This window comes from Pollachius pollachius, assembly GCF_949987615.1.
Source record: "Pollachius pollachius genome assembly, chromosome: 3".
Classification (NCBI taxonomy): Eukaryota; Metazoa; Chordata; class Actinopteri; order Gadiformes; family Gadidae; genus Pollachius; species Pollachius pollachius.
Genome location: NC_136936.1, coordinates 5767271 through 5774624, shown reverse-complemented (window position 1 = coordinate 5774624; position 7354 = coordinate 5767271).

Genomic DNA, 7354 nt, shown 5'->3' with positions numbered 1-7354 from the left:
AGAGATAGAGAGCAAGAGAGAGCAAAAGGGAGAGAGAGAGAGACGGGGAGAGCGGGAGATAGATACAGCATAAAGATAGCACCTGGACTTGAACCTGTTTGAACTATTATGTTACATACATTCTTCTCAAAATAGTATCTATACTTTGTTTCCATCTCCTACAGCGATGTTTCCCAATGGATAGTTGCGATGCTGTGGAGGGATTCAACTTCAATGCAGATCTGCATCAGGACTGCAGAACAATGAGAGCGGGGAGGGGAGGGGGGGGGGTTCTCAGAATCATGTCAGTGTAGGATGACCGCCCACCCATTCTGATCACAGCCCCTCAAAGGCCATGAGCCCAATTAGTGGCACAGAGCCATTAGCACAGAGCCTGTTTGTCCAAGCATGAGCCGTTCTGCAGCCCTATCACACACCGTGCTTCACAACCAGCAAATTTACTTTAGGGCTTATTGTCACAATGCATCATGGGACTTTGTGTTGGGGACACCCTGCCATATTGAGAGGACTCAAGAGTTGTAGTTCTGTAAAAGCCTGAATCAGCATAAACCTAGGCTGATGGAAACTTTGTTAGAGTTCATGAGAAACGCTCTGTGGCAGTTTCAAACACAGAAATGTCTTGTCGTAATGACAAATAACTTCATGATTTATTACTAAACAATAATCAAAACAACACGACGACCAACACAATAACAAACTCCTCTGTTTCTTTCCTGGTCGTAATGGCACTTTCATCACTTGGGAATCATCCTTGGCACACACATGCGCACACACACACACACACACACGCACACGCACACACACACACAAACACACATACACACATAATCCTTGCAATGGTCCTAAGCTCTCAAATTGGTGCTTGTGATACTATGTGATGTTGCGATGTACAGCCCCTGTAGCCAAGTGATCAGAACAGAAAGAGCTGGCAAGGGGCATGACTTGATTACATTTAAACGTGTTTCTCATGGAGCCAGCTTGGTGATGTGTTGCGTTATTTATGGAGGTGTCAGGCCCCACGCCTCCATCATCACAGCACCAGTGCTGTATTGTTCAATAAGAGATGCGGCTGCTCTCTCAGTGTATTCCTTTAAATTATCTCCAGAACGTTCTGACTCAGCAGAGGAGAACTAAGGCTGAGGCCAGCGGCACTCGGGTGCAGAGGTAGGAGGGGGAGAAAGAGACGGGGGGGGGGGGGGGGGGGGGGGGGGGAGAGAGAGATGGGTGAGGGAGTGAGTGAGGGATAGAGAGAGGGGGGAGGGAGAGAGGCAGGGGGCTGAGGGAGGGAGAGGGGGGAAGGGAGTGAAAAATAGAGATAGGAGGGGGGAGACGAGAGGTATAGAGACAGACAGAGAGAGGTCATCCCTGCAGTGTGAGATAGGTACAGCTTACATAGAGATGGAGGGAGGGAGGGAGGGCGAGAGAGTCGGGAGAGAGAGAGAGAGAGAGAAAGAGAGAGAGGGAGACGGAGAGAATTAGAGAGACGGAGAGAGAGAGAGGGATGGAGAATGAGTGGAGAGAAACAGAGAGAGAGAGAGAGAGACAGGGAGAGAGAGAGAGAGAGCAGGAGAGAGAGAGACAGGGAGAGAGAGAGAGAGAGACAGGGAGAGAGAGAGAGAGAGACAGGGAGAGAGAGAGAGAGACAGGGAGAGAGAGAGAGCAGGAGAGAGAGAGACAGGGAGAGAGAGAGAGAGAGAGAGAGAGAGAGACAGGGAGAGAGGGGTCCGAGGTGCAGCTCACCTTAACAAAGAGCGCTCATCAATAAAACCCTTCATTGTCTTTCCTCTCCCCTTGTCAGACGAGGTGCAGACCAGGCACACAAAGGACTCTCCTGTCACGACCAAACAACCCCCTGAACCCTCGCCCAAATGTAAAGCCCCCTTCCCCCGCAGACAACAGGAGCTTCCTGGATGAAGGTAACAGACGTAGGCTGTGCTGTAAACACGGGATGCCCTCTGATTTCCACCATGTGTCTATTGTTGCTGTTGTGGGCAGTTTTTCTGGGCTTGGGTTGTTTTTTCACAGTCCATGTAAATTCCCGCCCCTGCGTATCCCCTTGATGAGGTCCAGAAGGGCTTTCCGAGCGGCGACAGCGGAGCCTGCGGTCCGAGCGTAGTCGAGTGAGGGAAAGACCGGCCGGGGATTCGGCGGGGTTAGGAAGTCTTAAGCTAATAAGGCACGAGTCCATTGAGGCGCTTTGATGAAGCGGGTTCACAGGTCGCGGTCGTTCGTCTCCTCCTCCCTAATCGCTTTAAAAGAAGACGAAGCGGTGGATTTATGGTGTCAATATATACCGAAAAAAATCAACACAGCCTGACCTGGCCCCGTAGCCTCTCTGTGACACGGCCTGCTTTATGGGGCGAGGCCTGGGCCGAGTCGCCGTGGAAACGCCTGATTCTTTCTGCTGGAGAAGAAGAAATCGAGAAGTCACACACATACACACACACACACACACACACACACACACACACGCGCGCACACACAGCTTTGTTGTTTCATCAGAGGGGCTCTTCCCTCCATAAAGGTTCACTCTGGAGACACAAGGAGGCCCCAGGGACAAGAGATCACCCTTAACTTACCCAAGAGATCACCCTTAGCTCTAGCCGCGGCTACACCTTAACCGCCACAGGTGCATGGTCGCTGTGGAGCACGTGCGCGCGAACGCACACACACACACACACACACACACACACACACACAAACACACACACTCCCCCCCTCTGGACGAGGTTAGGGCTGGCGAGGCTGCAGGCCTGTGTGAGAACATTCCTGTTGTAGCGGCACCTCTCTCCCTCTCTCTCTCCTCCCAGTATTTCATTATTTCCAAACCCATGAACTCAAACAATTTGTCTGTTCAGCGATGTCAGCTGTGATCTTTGATGTGAGCTCCCTGGAGCTCCGGCGGCGCTCATTAGCCAACAATCAGTCCCCTTGTTCTTCGTCTGGTGATTTTGTAGGGCGTTTTTCCACTTCTCCATTGGTAGTATCCGAATAAGATGTTTGAAGTACCCTTCCCTTCCCTATATCGCACGTCGCATCGAATAAGCCTTTCGAATGCGGAGGGGGGGGTGGGGGTTTCGACACATTTGTAAAACTGCTTGTGTAAGCACAATTCAGCCGGAAAAGAAACACTTGTGATTTACAAGCATAGTTTCTTGTAAATTAAGTTTCTAGTAAATCTCTCCCGGTGTTCGAAGCGGAGCGTTTGAGTCAACCGGTCTCAGGCCGCTGGGTGGGGTCTTCCAGGAATGTTGAAAAGACATGCTGCTGCTTTACAAGCCTGCAAAGCTAAACATTTGCTGACTGATTCATTAAGTGTTAGAAAATGCCCCCCCTGCCCCCTACCTCCCCTCACACTGACAGCTGCAGACAACTTAAGAAGGGGGAGGAGGGGCAGTAACCCTAGCCCACCAGCGCAGCGACCCTGTTTACCCATGCAGCCTGCACAAACATGCAGATTCAAACAGTGATGGATTAGGCCTGAGCCATCCCAGCCGGACGCACTGCACCGCTGTCTGTGTGTGTGTGTGTGTGTGTGTGTGTGTGTGTGTGTGTGTGTGTGTGTGTGTGTGTGTGTGTGTGTGTGTGTGTGTGTGTGTGTGTGTGTGTGTGTGTCAAGGATGATTCCCAAGTGATGAAAGTGCCATTAGCACAAGGGAAGATCCTCATTTGAACCTGCCACTGGGGACTTAGGATCTCGTTTCTCCCCCTCTCTATGTTAATCTGGGCCTGCGGGGGCAATCTTTGCTTGGCCAAACAACAGGTAGATTCCGTTCATGTCACCTCTAAAGTCAGGCCAACACTTGGGATTAAATAGAAGCACTTAGGGAGCTTGGGCCAGTGTTTGCTTTATGAAGAGGGTAGGCTATTGGTTAGTGGGTGTTGGAAATCCCAGCTGAAAGGTTCTGGGCTTTTGAACCCTAACCCCAATGTCCACAGTCTACCTGCAGGCATCCATGATCGAGCTGCCCCTAGAGCTGCTCACGGCCGACACGGATCTGAACTCAGTTCAAGTCAACGTGGATCAAAGCGGCGGTTAAACGAATGAATAGGAAACAGGAGAAGGAAGGTGAAATGAAGGTCCGTCACCTTACACACTTCAAACCTATCCGGTTATACATTAGCTGCAGCTAGTGCCTCGTGGTTCTTGGTGCTGCATGAAAGGGGTCTGAGCTCAGGGTGGTCAGTGGCACGGGGCTGGCAGTCGCTCTATTCTGTTGGAATACTGATGGAGTGGGTGGTGAGTTGGACGGGACAGAGAGCAGAACACACGACGGGTCATTTGGCTCCAACTAGAGGTGTGGACAGCCAAGACTGTGAGGGAGACAAACACACAACACAAACGCACGCAGACACACACACAACACATGACTAATGTGGGCCTGAAAGCTTGGTCGCCTCATTAGCATCGGACAGGAGAGCGATACGGAGTCGTGTCTCAACCAATGAGTCGTGAGCGTATTGATTGATCCGTCGGTATCTGTTTCACGGTGACGTCCCCGGCTGCCAATACACACACACGCAGTCGCTCGGTGGTTTAATTAAAGCAACCGTTAATTGATTTGACGGTTGTAAAACTTCAGGCCGTTGAATGAGCAGTGTGTACTCAGCGAGGCGAGATCGCCGCATTGTTGGTCGCAATAAAAGTACTGACGTCGTCGTTTAGGAAAAAAAAGATGCTTTATTGTTCATTTCAAAATAAAACATGGCGGAACAAAAAGGCGCTTCGGCTGACAGCATAACAGCATTCGAAGACATTTGAATGAAAATGTGGTGCTCTTTTATTGCAGACAAAAGAACAATAAACACAATCTATGGCTCGTTCATTTGTGACAAAATCAATCATGGAGACGACAGATGTACAAAATAATTAGTGGGATACTCTTGACAACTGATAGACAACGCAGCAGGGTAAGAGGAATCCTTTCCATGTAATCCTCGAACAGCGGGGCATCTCGTCCCTCTGGGGATGGATGAATACTCGCAAGGTTACAGACCTCAGAGGAAATAGTTTTTTTAATAATAATAATATAATAATAATAATAATACACAAAAATAACAGCCAGCATATTTACAGGACAATAGTATTTTCAACGCGTCTGGTCTGCTTCTTGGTTTGTTTTTGTACACATATCTCTCGTATCTCCCACCCAAATTCCCAGCAAAACTGGTACGAGTGGAGATGTTCAGCTTCAGCTCTGTAACCGACTCGTTACATGGGTCTGTTTGTGTTTTCGCTCTATAAGGCATAACAAAATCCACCTTAAGTCAATCTAAACGTTTTTTGATATCAACATATCTTAAATATCAAGCTGGAAGACAAAGGGACTCCTGACCGATGATGATGATGACGAAGATAATAATATTAATAACAATGACATTAAGGTTTCCACAAACCCTTACATTATCACGTCATCGTCACCAAAAAAAAATACCTTTCCGCTCGTAAATTTGACCCCCCCCCACCCCCCCTAAGGCACCGACCGCGGCAACAGAAAGGGGTTGCCGGACCCCCACCGTACAGCAACCTGTACACGCTATGCACACGCACGCCAGGACATGTGATCAAACACAGACACACCAGACGACCTCATGAGAGCTGGAGGCCAAACAATAACCTCATCCCTCTCCGATCCGAGCGGGACCGGCTGGATCCGGTCCAGAGGAGCGCAACAGCGAAGAACAAGAACATGCCCCCCCCCCCCCGGGCGGGAAACACAGACACACCCACGCGTTGGAGGTCCCGCTCGGACCCTCACAGCGCTGCCAGACGGCTCCATGGGAGAGTAGGACCATCGAGTCTGGATGTGTTGGAACAGCAGTACGGAGGAAAGGCGTGTGTGGACGAACACACACACACACACACACACACACACACACACACACACACACACACACACACACACAGCCCAGAGTCGACAGAAAGAAATAACACGCACATATGTGTGAATGTGTGTGTGAGCAGACACGGTACGCCACGCATCACCAAGGTCAAACTTGGCGAGGGAATAATTTAATTAAAAAGCCAGAAGTTTGAGGTGAAGACTATTCGTTACATGTGGGCAGGGCAGGCTTATGCAGCAGATGTAGTGTGTGTGTGTGTGTGTGTGTGTGTGCGCGCGCACATGCACGACGGCTGAAGAAGAAACAAAAAAAGCACGTGGAAAGCAATGAGGCAGTGGGGGGCGGGGGGGAGGAAAGGGGAGAGATTAAAGGAGTTTATTCTGAGACATCTAAAGTCCTCCTTCCCAAACCACTGCGGGTCCAAACTCAAATGAAGCCCCAATAAGGATCCCTGGGTGAAACCCCAAACCTCGGAGCGGGACGACTAGTTCCACGATTAACTCGGACCACACGCCCCTTAACCCGCCCTCTTCCGGTGGAAGCCCCCCCAATCCCAGTGGAAAAACAGGGGGAATTGTCCCCCCTTTTAATGCTGAGGCTTCGCAGAGGCCTCTGTGATCCATGCATCACTCCTTCTCTCAGTGGGCGGTCCGAGGTCCGATCAACCAATGAGAGATGAGATCACGGATGATGTCATCGCTTTGTTTAAACAGGGTGTCACGCAGGCTTGTTGTAAGTAGGGGGGAGGGAGGGAGGAAGGGATACTCCCTTAGGTGCTGTTCAGGAAACGGGGTTGGGGGTTTAAAGCTATATTTCACTGTGTATGCAACGTTGATATTTACTGAATATTGTCCCATAGGAGTTCCTGAGCAACCTCACGCAAACACACACCGCACACACAAATACGCACTCACATGCACGCTTTCCCTGTAATCAGTAGTGATGTCGGCTGTTCACCTTGATTACATCTCACTGGTTAGAAACATCTCGTCTTTCCTTCCTATCAGGGTTCTGTACAACACGTAGAAGGCGTTGGGGTATTAACTTCAGGAGAGAACGTAAAAGGCAGCTTTGGAGTGTCGGTTCTGAAGAGGAGCTAAAAAGAAAGAGAAGAGCCCTGACAAACAAAGAGAACGACAGCATTGACAACACTGTCGAGCGGCTTGGCTGGCTCGATGGGTTTACGACACACAGACAGCCGTGTGCTCTACACGCGACACGGGGGACTGAGCGCCTCGGCCTAGAAAGTGTGGGGAAAAAACATATACGTTTATATTGAGTAGTGTGCATAGAAGCGAGGAGTGGCGTTCCGGCCAACCTTCTACTTCTTCTTCTAGTCAATGATCCAAGTTCAGTCCGAACTCCAGCGAGCTTTACCGTGGAGGTCACTCTGCCTCCCCAGGCAGATTCACGTCATGTCGCTCGCGGTTTATCTCTATTTCCCCCATTCTTTCAAATAATGATTAAACAGATTAAAAATGTTCTGCTCGCCAAAGCCGACAGTAATCCT